The following is a 14,248-nucleotide window of genomic DNA, read 5'->3' as shown; positions in this document are numbered from 1 at the left end:
AAATGCTCAAGCTTCATTGCTGCATTGCCAGTTTAGTTTACATTAATTTTATGTATGAAATGGTTATCTTTCCTGAAATAATTACGTCAGTACGTATTTCATTTTGTAAACATGATAAAATGGCATTGTCATTCATGCTTCAGAACTTTGTTGAGAAAAACTGATAGACGGCTTCACAGCATCCATCTGTCAAATCAACATTAAACCAGAATTATAAAAATCATGATAAAAGCTGTTGAAATATAGGGTGATTTGCCATTTGGTAAAGTGAATTCCACTTCAAACTCAATGGGGCAACAGATAAATTGCAGCCAGCATCATGGTGAGTGAACTTCATATCATTTGACCTATTTGTAGCAACAAATAAATTATGCTATTGTGGTTAGTGAGCTGAGCAGCTTACAAAAAAAAACACACAGAAGCTGTGAATGAGTTGAACCAACCAACTGATTTTATTGGAACTCTCTGAGAGCTTATCAGCAGCACTTCCATGATCCTTTTTGGCCCCTCCCACCAGGACCATTGTGATGTCAGCCCAGTGCAAACCTGCACCTCCATGACCCAGTTTGCTTGTGGATCAGGGCAGCTCGCTAAATGTGGCCCACCCACCAGAACCAATGTTTGGAGGTGCTGAGTCCACAGTTTGAAAACAGTCCACCTAATCTGCGCCTTGGAGTTGCGCCATGAGGGCCGTCTTCAAATGCTGATGGAATCTTTCCAGCAGGCCATTAAACTGTGGGTGGTAGGTCATGGTGTGATGTAACTGAATCCCTAGGAGCTGTGCCAATGCTGCCCATAGGCCGGATGAGAATTGTGCCCCCCTGTCCAATGTGATATTGGAAGGAAGGCCGAGACGGACTATCCAGTTGGCAATGAGTGCTTTGTCACAGGATGCCACGGAAGTGTCCGAAAGCAGTACAGCTTCCGGCCATCTAGAGAACAATTATGTGGTACCTCTGGAAACTGGCAGTGGCCCAATGATGTCCACGGGATGTGGTCAAATTATCTGTGTGCCAGCGGAAAAGACTGAAGTGGGGGTATCACGTGCCTCTGCACCTTGGATGTCTGACTGTGCAGGCAGATTTTGGCCCAGTGGCTGACCTGTTTATGTAGGCCATGCCACATCAATCTGCCTGTGACCAGTTGAGTTGTCACTTGGATGGATGGGTGGGCCAACCCATGTACCACATTGAAGATGCAACACCTCCACATGGCGGGAACAATGGGCCTATGTCAGCTGGTGGACACGTTTCAGAGAAGTGTGGCTTCAGGTGGCCTGAAATGTCTTCCAGCTTTGTCCTGAGACTGCAGTGTGGTAGGCTGGTATCTCACCATCCTGCTGCTGGGCTGCTGCAAGTACTGTATAGTTGATTCAAGGGGACAGGGAGTGCACAGACAGGAAGGACGTACAGGATTGAGTGTCATCCACAGGTTGTACTTCCCAGAAATGTGCTTGATGGCTGTCATGTACTCTGAGATATAAGAGGGGTGAAGCTGCTACCTTGCCGACCACGAATCCAACACCTTGGTGAAGTCCATGAAATCCCATCCTTCAAGGAAATAGTGGAAATGGTATATGGCAAGGTAGAGAGCTAGCAACTCTCTGTCCAACGCACTATACTTCTGCTCTGTGGGCCACAGGTGTATGCTGAAAAAAGTGAGTGATCTCCAATGTACATCAACCAGCTGCTCTGGGACACCACTGATGGCAGTGTTGGATGCATCAACTGTGAGAGCGGAGGGTACATCAATGCCTCGATGCACTAGAAGGATGGCATTGGCCAGTGTGTCTTTGCCCTGGTCAAAAGCTGCCAAAGACTCTTCTTCCCAGCTGAGTTCTTGAGTCTGATTGGGCAGCAGCTTGAAAAGACGTCACATGATCATGGCAGCTGATGGTAGGAACTGATGGTAGAAGTTAACCATCCCAATGAATTCCTGCAAACCTTTGATTGCAATTGGCTTGGTGAACTTATGAATAACCTCAACATTTGATGGATGATGCAGTACCCAAGGAAATAGATAGCCATCAGGCCAAACTGACATTTTTCTGGGTTGATGGCTAGGCCATGGTCACTCAGTCACTGGCAGAGAAGCTGCAGGTGTTTTAGGTGCTTCTGTTGCGAATGACTGATGATGAGGATGTCATCTAGATAGATAAAAACAAAATCTAGGCCACGCCCCACCGAGTTCATGAGTCTCTGGAAATCTGTGCTGCGTTTCTGAGGCCAAATGGCATGCGGAGGAGCTTGAAAAGGCCGAATGGAGTAATGAGAGTTGTCTTGAGGATGTCATTGGAGTGAATGGGGATCTAGTGGTACCCCCAGACCAGGTCAATTTTTGAGAAGATCCATGCTCCATGTAGATTGACTATGAAGTTCTGGATGTGGGGGAATTGGGTACTGGTCTGCTGTCATGGCATTGTTAAGCCAGTGGTAGTTCCCACAAGGTCTCCATCCCTCAGAAGACTTTGGCACCATGTGTAGAGGAGAGGTCAATGACTGTCTGAGTGCCGAACGATTCCCATCTCCTCCATCTTCCTGAATTCTTCCTTGGCAAGCCGCAGCTTGTTGGCTTTACTGACTTTACTGAGCTCTCTGAGAGCTTATCAGCACCTCTCCCATGAACCTTTTCACCCTCTCGCACCGGGACCATTGTGATGTCAGCCTAGTGCGAGCCTGCACCTTTGTGACCAGGTTTGCTTGTGGATCAGTGCAGCACAAAGTCAAATATACTGGAAGTCAGCAGCACGATTAGGGCCGATTATAAAGTGAATCGTTGCAGCTGGTACATCAGATCAGGTTATATTCAATCAGCCTTCCATTAGGCTGTGTAAGAAAGATTAGTTTTGCCAAGAGAAGAATACACCTAATTAATTTTATAGTTGTAAGTTCTGTGCTCATTTACTGCACAAATATCTGTGTCGATCCACTTCAATGAACCAATAAAACTCAGAATAATCCTGACAACCATAAATGTATTTCTTTTCTCTAGCCATATTAAATTTAACCAAACTTGAAGTCTAATATTTATTGAGATAGGATGACATTTATATTAAATAAAACAGTCACATTTTTGAATGATATGCATTATGATTAGATTGGATTGGATTGGATTGGCAAGGAAAAAGTCTTTGATTTCTAATGAAGTCTAGGCAGAGGCTGATCCATTGCATCCCCATTGGCTGCAACTGTAATCAATTTACGTTGCTTTTTTCACCAATCTAAGATCTGAAGATTGCACACATTCTTGTTTTACTATTTCCGTTGTCCTTGATGATTTATAAATGGCAGGAGGACTGCATATTATCCCTTGTGCAGAATTTGGGGTTATGACCACAAGTACTGAAGATCACCAGAAACACAGGAAGAAAACAAAATTTAGCTGAAGGAAAATTGATTATTAGTTTTGGGAGTTATTCAATCTTATCATTCACTTGGAAGTAATCAGGGCACTTTGAAAGGAAATTGATCCCAGTAATGCATGAAATAGTAACCCAAAATTTATTGTCAAAATAATTCTGATCTTAATAATTCTTATCATTATAGATAAATGGACACAGGCGAGAACTAGTAATGTAATTAAATGTGAAAACCCAAAAGGTTCCCATTTTATGTTGCTCTGCTATCAGCTTCACCAAAATGGCTTCATAACTATAACCATCCATGTTATTCAGGAGCTTGTCTCTTCTCCTTATAGACCCATTAAATAGTAACAATGTGATTACTAGCATCGTAAGGAATGATATGTGCAAGATATCCAGTCAATGACACTTGCTCACAAACCATAACTTCTAAAAGATGAGTGTCATTCTATCAAGGTTTTGAATTTTTCAGAAAGAATTTATGGATGTAATTTTTTTTAACTCCAATCAAAAAGATGCAAAATACTTTAAATAAAAACAGAGAATGCAATAAACATTTCCTCTTTAATATTTTAATTAAATTCTCACAAAAGAGAACATAGAATAACATTCAGAAAATGTGAAAAAGTAAGATACATTGTCCTGGAATATAAGCTATTAACATTTAATATGCCACCCATTAACTGTGATGAAAGAAGCAGAGTAGATTTCATAGCTCGATAGACTTTCAACACAACTGAAAAAAAGTTAAAAGTAGCAACACTTCACTTGTGAACCTGCAGTTGTCATCTACTACATCTGGTGCTCCTGTTGTGGCCTCTTCTTGAAGAGATTGGACACAGACTGGGAGATTGTTTTAATTAACACCTTCATTCTGTCCATTGTAGTAGCAGGGATCTCCCAGTAGCAACTCATTTCAATTCCACCCCCCCTCACCCCATTCCCATGTTGACATGTCTGTCCATGCCTCATGCACTACCCAACTGAGACCACCTGCAAACTGGAGGAACAACACCTTGTATTCTGATTGGGCATCCTCCAACCTGATGGTATTAATATCAACTTCTCTGGTTTATGTTACCCCCCCCCCTCCACCTGCCTTTCTCTTTCCCTATCTCTCTGTCTCCTTTCCTCCAGCTCCCTCCCCTTGTCTCTTTTTATTTCCCTATCCCTCTGTCTCCTTTCCTCCATCTCTGCATTCACAGAGCAACACCCTCTGCTGATCAATTCTCATCTTTCCTCCTATCCTTAACCACCTATGGTGTCTTCGCTGTTGGCCTATACTCTTTCCTTCTGCCCCTTCTTCCATCCTCCCCAAGCCATTTTATTTAGGATACTGCCTGCTTTAACCTCATACCTTGACAAAGAGCTCAGGCCTGAAACTAGTTATACAGTATATCTTTGCTTCCTATGAATGTTGTGGAACCTGGTAAGTTTCTTCAAAACTTTTTGGTGAATTTACTACAATCATAGCATCTGCAGACTTTTCAAAATTAGAAGTGAGATGCCCTAGTGACCTAGCTTCCACCAACACCTATGGCAATGCATTCCAAGTACCCAACATTCTACAATACCTTTGACATCTCCATTAAAGTTTCACCCATTCACCTAGAACTGATGTCCTCTGGCATTTATTATTGTCAACTTTCGCATTTCTACCAACTTCACAAACAAAATTTTTTTAAAAATTGATGTGAGGGCGCACAAAATCAGTGAACCGGTGCGGACTTGAAAGGCCTGTTTCCGTTCCGTAAATGGTTATATGGGTTATCTGGTTTATGGTTTTGGGGTTCAAGAAAGAGGGAGATATGAGGAGGAGAAAAGAAATTTGAATAAATGTTTTTCTTATAGATTTTCGCTGGACTGAGTGTAATTGATAAGGAAACTTTTATTGGGTTACCTTCTAGAGGAAGTGATCCCATGGTGCTACTGGGTAGGAGGTTTCAAAATTAAATATTTTAAATAAATATGTCTTCCACTCTCTCCCAACATTAAAATTAAACTGTTGGTTGAGTATTAGAGAACAGAGGGCCAGTGTCACTGAACGCCAGTTGTACTCAGGTCAGCAGGATTGCAATAATGATCTGGCAGCTGCATGTTTCAGACCATGGTCAGTATAACAACTGGAATGACTCAAGCAAGATAGATTCCATGGATTAAAATATTAAATTACAAGGATTGTCTGACAAGACTCCCTTTTTTTTGGATGAAGAAATGTTGGGAGAATGCTTGATGTTGGATTTTAAATGACACAGAACCAAGTTGGATTTCCCATTTTCACATTCTGTATTCAATCTGCCACCTTTTTGCTCATTTCCTCTGTTAATATCTCATGGTCTCCTCACTGCTCTCTTTCCCATCTGGTTTGTCTCTTAGAAAACATCTGAACTAATAATATAGATTATAAATAGCTGACAGCTCAGTATTCATTACCGTGACCCAAGTTGCATTTCTATCTTCAATGATAATCTTCTATTCAAGTCAATGCAATATAATATCCCCAACTACATGAGCTCTTATTTTATGTAACAAACATTGCTGTGATATCTTATTACATCTTTCTGAACACTCATATATTGTATCAATCTATTCCCTCTTACATATGCTGCAAGTTTCATAAAACCAAGCTGCCAAATCATAGTGATTTTCTAAATGGCCTTTTACCACATCCTTTTTCAGCATTTTACTGATGACTGATTTCTGATTGATTGGCCTTCCATTCTTTTACATTTGCCACTTTTCAGGCTACCTTCCCAACTTTAGAGAACAAATGCTTCATTGTAGATGCCTCATTTACAATGCTAAAACTATAAGTGATCAATTCTAGAATATTTGCTGGCTTTTCATTGCCTGAATTTTGTCCTGCACAATAACTTCAGCTATACTTCTTTCTTTACATTTCTTACTATCTGTAGACCATTTCTGACCACTATTTGTGCTACTTTTTTATGCCTTCTGCAATTAACAGATATAATTTCCTTATTTCTCCTATCTTTCCCTTTAAGTTGTCCTCATTTAGATTTACTACACCCTTCGTCTTTCCTTTGCTGTAGATGCCCTTATAGATCAGCTTGTTTACTCTCATTTTCCGACTACTTTGTCATCAAATTTTTGCTTCCTTAAGCTCTCCTCGGGCTTGCTTCATGCAAAATTCAAAGGCCTCTTTTTAATCACATCATTCTTAACTTTGGATGACTACCCTTCTTTGTGGAATTATTATTTCATCATAGATTCCTATAAAACATTTCTTCAAATCCCACTGTTTAGAACATAGAACACCTCAGCATAGTACATGCCCTTCGATCCTCAATATTGTGCCTAACCATATATTCCTTAAAAAATTACTAAACCCTCCCTACCTCATAAGCCTCAATTTTTCTTCCATCCATGTGTCTGTCTAAGAGCCTCTTAAATCCCCCTAATGATTCAGCCTCTACCACCATCGTTGGCAAGGCATTCCAGGTACCCACAATTCTCTGCGTTAAAAAAAAACACAAAACATTCACTAATACAGTTTAAAGTTGTTCATAGAGCTCATATGTCTAAAGATAAACTCCATCGCTTTTATTCTCATATCGATCCTATATGTGATAAATGTCAATTGGAAATAGCTTCCCTTACACATATGTTTTGGTCCTGTCCCTCTTTACAGAATTATTGGAAGGAAATTTTTTCCATTATATCTACTGTTTTGAATATTGATTTACAACCACATCCCATTACTGCAATTTTTGGATTACCTATGATAGATTTGACTTATTTATCTCTTCCTGCGGATCGTATGATTGCTTTTCTTACACTAATGGTTAGAAGATCTATACTATTGAATTGGAAAGAGGTTAATCCTCCCACTGTTTTCCAATGGTTTACCCAAACTATACTATGTTTAAATTTAGAGAAAATTAGAAACTCTCTCTATGAATCCCCTTCTAAGTTTGAGTTAACCTGGCGACCATTTATTCAATATTTTCATTTGTGGTGAGTTGATCTGGCTCTATTTTCTTTCTATGATTATGTATGATAATTGGGCTGTAAGATGAGATCGGAGTGATCGGCGTGGTTTAGCTATATCTGTAGGTTTTTTTTTAAGCTTTTTTAATTCAGATTTGTTTTTTCTTCTTTTTGGGGTTTTTTTTTTCTCTTTTTTCATATATTGTTATTAATTATATCTTTTTTTTTAGAGATAGTTTTTACACCCTAAACTGATCTAAATTTTTTTTATGATATATTTTTATTCTGTAATATTATTGTTTAATATCTCTGTATTAATTCATTACTTACTATGTATTTTTTATATCTCTTTGAACTGTATGTGTTTATAAATTATAATAATAATAAAAAGATTGAAAAAAAAACATACCCTGATGACTCCACTAAACTTTCCTCCCTTCACTTTATACATATGTCCTCTGGTGTTTGCTATTCCTGCCCTGGGAAACAGGTGCTGGCTGTCCAGCCTACCTTTGCCTCATAATCATGTAGTCCTCCATTAAGTCTCCTCTCATCCTTCTCCACGTCGAAGAGAAAAGTCCCAGCTCTGCTAACTTTGTTTCATAAGACTTCTTTTCCATTCGAGGCAACATCCTGGTAAATCTCCTCTGCACACTCTCCACAGCTTCCACATCCTTCATATAATGAAGTGACCAGAACTCAACACAATTCTTAAATGTAGTCTCACCAGAGATTTGTACAGTTGAAACATGACGTCTCTACTCCTGAACTCAATCCCACTATTAATGAAGCCAACATCCCATAGCCCTTCTTAACTATCCTATCGACTTGTGCAACAACCTTGAGGATTTGAACCCCATGATTGTTATCATCTTAGGCAGCATTCTTTTGTGCAGATGCTTATTCAACAACTGCCAGCTGAAGATACATTGCAATAAGATCGACCTCTGGTACCTTTTAACCTCCTTCCTCTTCACCATCTTCCAACAAGTTGCTCTACTCTGTAAACCCTTTCTGCCATTTGTCCCAGCATAATGGACAATCATGAGCTCATTTCCAAAAAGCAGAAGAATTCCTGAAGAGTTCAGAGAATCTTCTCTCTTCAACTTACTTACTGCAGTTCTCTCTAATTAACCATACAAATTACCTACCAGAAAACTCCTTGAAACAGCACTTGTGTGGAGTCTGTGAGATGAAGGGGGTGGGGTGAGAGAGATCCTGAAGCTTAACACCAGCTTTAACTTCATAAAAAATATGCACTAAAATGGTGCCGCATGGCCAGGCAACGCCTATTTGTCTCTGGCCTCGAATGCTCTTTGAGCAACAGCTGTGTACATTTAATTTATGAGGTGCTTTGTTATTGCTTGGAACCACAGCAATGCCATATACTTTTAAACTGAATTGTGCACCGACCAATATTTTTCGCCACTACTGTAAGACATTACACTGCAGTTGTTTTGAGCGGCTACCAAATTAGGGGAGGTGATGCTTGGTACCAGATTTTCAGATGTACAGCCAGAAATCCCAAAAAGACAGTAATAGGATATACTTTAAGAAGATTTCAAGGGCCTGCCTAAACATAGATAGGTTGCAATGGAAAGAGCTAGCTGTAGAACCAAATCCTAAGAACAAATACCAATAGATCTGTTCACATTGTCGGTAAAAGTTTTATGAGCTCCCTTGAAAAACACAAAAGCACTGGAGAAACTCAGCAGGTCATGCAGAAGTTATAGGAAAGGGCAAGCAACTCTTTAGGCCTGAACCATTTGTCAAGGTAAGAGCAAAATGGAGCAAGCATCTGAATAAAGTGGTGGGGGAAGGGGAGGAAAGGAGGAAGGAAGGTCAGGGGGAGATGCAAATGCTAACAGCTAATAAGTGGATATAGGTGAAGGGAAGAGAAAAAAAATCTGAGGAATGATGAGGGGAGAGGGGAGCTCTCTATGGGGAAAGGTGGGTAGCTGGTCCTCCAATTTGCAGGTAGCCTGGATTGAGCAGGGCATAAGGCCATGGGCAGACATTTTGGTGTGGGAATGGTATGTAGAATTAAAATGGTTGGCCACAGCGAGGTTCAAATGCCAAACTGTACTGCCCAACTGAGGCCACCTGCAAATTGGAGGAAACCACCTAATATTCTGTCTGGGTACTCTACAGCCAGACAACATTAACATTGACTTCTGTTTTCATTCCTCTCCAAGTCTCTCTTTCCCTATCCCTCTGTCTCCTTTCCTCCAGCTCCTCTTGAAAAATTGCTTTTTCATCCTATCATGACATAAGTTACCCTTTACTTCCTATTGATGCTACATGATCTGCTGAGTATTGCACTACAATCAACAAACATTCCTGTTTAACTCCAATTATTTCCCTTGTCTTGTCAATGTTAGCGTGTAGACACTCCAAGTATTAACACATCATAATGGAGCTTCAAAGCTCCAACTGGGGGCAGCATGGTTAGCGTAGCAGTTAGCGCAATGCTGTTAAAGTGCTCAAGATCGGGACAGGGGTTTCAATCCTGTGCTGTCTGTAAGGAGTTTGTGCATTCTCCCCGTGTGCAGTGAACTGAGATTCACTGGTGATGGGTTGTGCAGATGGCTGGCTCCTCCCCCATTCTCTGCCCCCATCTACCCATATATAACCTGGTTTCCCACCTAAAACCTGAGGCCTACTGAAGACCATTGCAAGACCCTACCCTTTCTTATAAGCTAATAAAAGTGTGTATTCTCCCTCCAGTTGTGAGAGCTTTTATTCGTGCCACACCATGTCAATGTAGATTTCCTTCAGGGGCTTCAGTTTCTTCCTTCCATTCAAAATGTACCAGGGATTGGGTGCAATTGGGCAGCACTGGATTTGTGGGCTGGAAGTGCCTATTACTGTACTGTATGTCTAAATTTAAACAAAATATATCTTACAGCTCAGAACTAGATGCAGCTGTCCACTTGTAGAGCATACATCGTGAAACATTTCTCTGACACAGTTCCCTCCTAAAAATGGGAAACCATAGGTAAGAATAGGTGGTGAGTGCATGTGACTTCCTTTCCCAAGCATTATACATCTACTCCAGACTCTGTTGCCCTGTAGCCAGTGATCTGTGGAGAGGTGAAAATATTTCATCCTGGCAATATGTCTAATGTTATCAACCCTCTCACCTGCCTTCCCTCACCTCACTCTGTTCTCTACCTTGTTAATGTCCTTTCTACTTCTATTCTGTCCCTCACCCTTTAATGCCTTCATACATTTATCATTGCAGACATTCATACCAATCACATGTACCCTAATAGACACATGTACCCCCACCCCTGCCCCACCATCAACATCTGGCCAAGAGTGCCCTTAACAAGGAGGCCTCTGGTTGCATCCAACTTTCTCCAGAAATCTTTACAGATTAATCTGCCTCTGAGGAGTAACTTATCAAACCCCCTCCCCCCACTCTCCCAACCTTTCCTCACTGTAGCAAGTACCTATTCTTTGCCAACACTCCCAGCTGCAGAAAAAGTGCTGGTTGCATAGAATTTTGACCATTAAACAGCTATTTCCTGAATGGGAGGTGTGAGGAGAGGTTCTATGAAGATTAGAAATTCAACCCAGGCACTCACTATGGCTGAATCACAGAAAAACTATGCAAGGGCACAACGGGCAGTCATGCTGTATCATAGCATTTTTAATTTTTTTAATTTAGACATACAATACTGAAACAGGCCAATTCGATCTAATGAGTCCATGCCGCCCAATTTACACCCCATCAATCTACACCATGGTATGTTTTTGAGGGTCGGAGGAAACCATAGCCCCTGGAGAAAACCCATGTACAAATTCCTTACAGACAGAGTGGGACTCAAGCGCCGGCCTCTTGTGCTGTAAAATTGTTGCACTATTGAGGGAGTTACAAAAGAGATTGATGAAGGGAAGGCTGTGGATGTTGTCTATTTAGACTTTAGTAAAGCTTTTGACAAAGTTCCCCACAAGAGGTTAGGAAAAAAGGTGGAGGCATTAGGTATAAATAAGGAGGTAGTGAAATGGATTCAGCAATGTTTGGATGGGAGGTGTCAGAGAGTACTGGTAGAAAATTGTTTGTCAAACTGGAGGCCGGTGACTAGTGGAGTTCCTCAGGGATCGGTCCTGGGTCCACTATTGTTTGTTATATATATTAACGATCTGGGTGGTGAATTGGATAAGTAAGTTTGCAGATGATACAAAGATTGGTGGTATTGTGGACAGTGAGGAAGATTACCAAAGCTTAAAAAGAGATATAGGAAAGCTAGAGGAGTGGGCTTTGAAATGGCTGATGGAATTTAATACAGATAAGTGTGAAGTGTTGCATTTTGGAAAGGCAAATCTAAATAGGTCATATACATTGAATGGTAGACAATTGAGGAGTGCAGAGCAACAAAGGGATTTAGGAGTTATGGTAAATAGTACCCTCAAAGTTGATACTCAGGTAGATAGAGTGGTGAAAAAGGCATTTGGAATGTTGGCCTTCATAAATCAGAGTATATAATTCAAGAGTTGGGATGTAATGATGAAATTGTACAAAGCATTGGTGAGGCCAAGTTTGGAATACTGTGTGCAGTTTTGGTCACCAAATTATAGGAAGGATATAAACAATGTTCACGAGAATGTTGACAGGATGTCAGGGTTTGAGTTACAGAGTGTGATAGTACAGATCTATCACCAATGTATATAGTGTATATAGTTACTGTATCTAGACTGTGCTTACAGCGATTGGCTGAGAGCTTAGCCACGCCTTCTGTCTGGGCCTTAAAAGGTTGTGTCCCTAGCCAGGTCGGATCATTCCGGACTGGTCGGCCACCTGTGAAGAGCTCCTGTCTTTTGCTAATAAAAACCTTGGTTTGGATCAACAAGTCTTTGGTTCTTTCGACGAGCTCTACACAGAGAAAGGTTGAGCAGCCTGGGGCATTTTTCTCTGGAGCGTAGAAGATTGAGGGGGGATTTGATGGAGGTGTTCAAGATTTTAAAAGGTGCAGAGAGAGTCAACGTGGATAGGCTTTTTCAATTAAGAGTGGGGAGTATTCAAACCAGAGGCCATGGTTTGAGATTGCAGGGGGGAAATTATAAAGGGAACATGAGGGGAAATTTCTTCACGCAAAGGGTGGTTGGGATGTGGAATAAGCTTCCGGCAGGGGTGGTTGAAGCAAGGATATTATTTACATTTAAGGAAAGACTGGATAATTACAAGGAGGGGAGAGGATTGGAGGGGTATGGACCAGGTGCTGGTCAGTGGGACTAGGAGGGTGGGGATTTGTTCCGACATGAACTAGTAGGGCCAAACTGGCCTGTTCTGTGCTGTATATGGTTATATGGTTAACTGCTACGCCAACCATGCCGGCCCCAGTGGAAATCTGATAAATGCTCTTGAACATCTACTGCACATGATGTAGGTGAATTGCAGGAAAATCAGGGAGATGAATGGGTGGAATGGGGCTGATGTGTGTGCTCTGAGAGCTAGCAATGACTTGATGGGCTAAATAACACCCTTTTGTGTTGCAATGAATCATCAGTTATCTTCTATGATATTAACTTCACTTGTGAGAAGAATCAACATGAAAGTGGAAGAGTTAAACAATTCCTTGATCTGTTGAGTAAATATACACATAAATTTTCATATTTTTATTCATACTGCCCGGTCCGGGCGAAGGGTAGGCGGCGGCACAGGGAGAGCAGCAGCGGCCCCGGCCCCGGTCTGGGCGAAGGGTAGGCGGCGGCGGCTCCGATCCAGGCAGGAGCAAAGGGGAGACGGCGGCCCCGGCCTCGGTCGAGTGGGGCAGGTGGAGGCCCCGATCCGGGCAGAGAGTGGGAGGCGGCGGCCCCAGTCCAGGCACAGGGTGAGCTGCGGCGGCCTCGGCCCCGGTCCGGGCAGTATGGACCGACCTAGGAGGGGAGGCAGGCCCCTCCAGCCCGGGTAAGAAACCTGCATAGGAGAAGACCACTCCGATATAAAACCTACGACCCAAGGACCTCGCTGCCACGTCCCAGCTTGCTCGGCCACGGCACACGAACCATGGGTGTAAAGGATGGGGCCAGTACTGCGCGCACTGCACTCCACCTAAAAGCTCCTTTGCGCAGGCCCGAGGACAAGTCCACGTCCTCCCCCTCCACGTCCTCCCCCTCCACGTCCTCCCCCTCCACGTCCTCCCCCTCAAAAGATGCTCACAAACTCAAGCTAGCATGCTGGAACATCAGAACCATGCTAGACAAGGCTGACAGCCACCGACCTGAACGTCGGTCTGCCCTCATTGCACATGAACTCCTCAGACTTGACATCGACATAGCCGCTCTCAGTGAAGTCCGCCTGGCAGATGTAGGCAGCCTCCAAGAACGCGGCGCGGGCTACACACTCTACTGGTCTGGCAAGCCTTCGGATGAACGACGCCTATCTGGTGTAGGCTTCATGGTCAAGAGCTTCATTGCCTCCAAACTCGAAAACCTTCCGACAGGCCTCTCGGACCGAATCATGTCCATGCGACTCCCCCTTCAAAACAAGCGTCACATCACCCTCATCAGTGTCTATGCTCCAACCCTCCAGGCGGGACCAGCAGAAAAGGACAAGTTCTACACCGACCTGCGCAACCTCATCCAACGCACCCCTACAGCCGACAAGGTTGTCATCCTGGGCGACTTCAACGCTCGTGTCGGCAAAGACTCAGAAACCTGGCCAGGAATCCTGGGCAAGCATGGCGTCGGCAAGTGCAATGACAATGGGCGCCTCCTGTTGAAGCTCTGCGCAGAACAGCGGCTCGTCATTACAAACACCCTTTTTCAGCAGAGGGACAGCCTTAAGACCACCTGGATGCATCCCCAATCCAAACACTGGCACCTCCTGGACTACATCCTGGTGCGAGAAAGTGACAAACGAGATGTGCTCCACACCAGGGTCATGCCTAGCGCGGAATGCCACACTGACCACCGGCTGGTTCGCTGCAA

The 14,248-nt window shown here is 42.8% G+C and overlaps 1 long non-coding RNA gene across 4 annotated transcripts in view; it reads left to right on the top strand.

Annotated features, from left to right (window-relative positions):
* Nucleotides 1-467: 467 nt before the first annotated feature.
* Nucleotides 468-14,248, top strand: part of LOC138757600 (uncharacterized) — a 28,572-nt gene continuing 14,791 nt past the window's right edge. For 3 of the 4 annotated variants that reach the window (XR_011353724.1, XR_011353722.1, XR_011353725.1), the window contains exon 1: nucleotides 468-2,883. This is a non-coding gene — a long non-coding RNA (uncharacterized lncRNA). Of the gene's footprint in view, nucleotides 2,884-10,220; nucleotides 10,311-14,248 lie in introns of all 4 variants that reach the window. The other variant, XR_011353723.1, reaches the window with a different exon arrangement.

This window comes from Narcine bancroftii, chromosome 3 (genome assembly GCF_036971445.1).
Source record: "Narcine bancroftii isolate sNarBan1 chromosome 3, sNarBan1.hap1, whole genome shotgun sequence".
NCBI lineage: Eukaryota > Metazoa > Chordata > Chondrichthyes > Torpediniformes > Narcinidae > Narcine > Narcine bancroftii.
The sequence above is the reverse complement of the archived record's forward strand: the minus strand, read 5'-3'. Positions and strand labels throughout refer to the sequence as shown.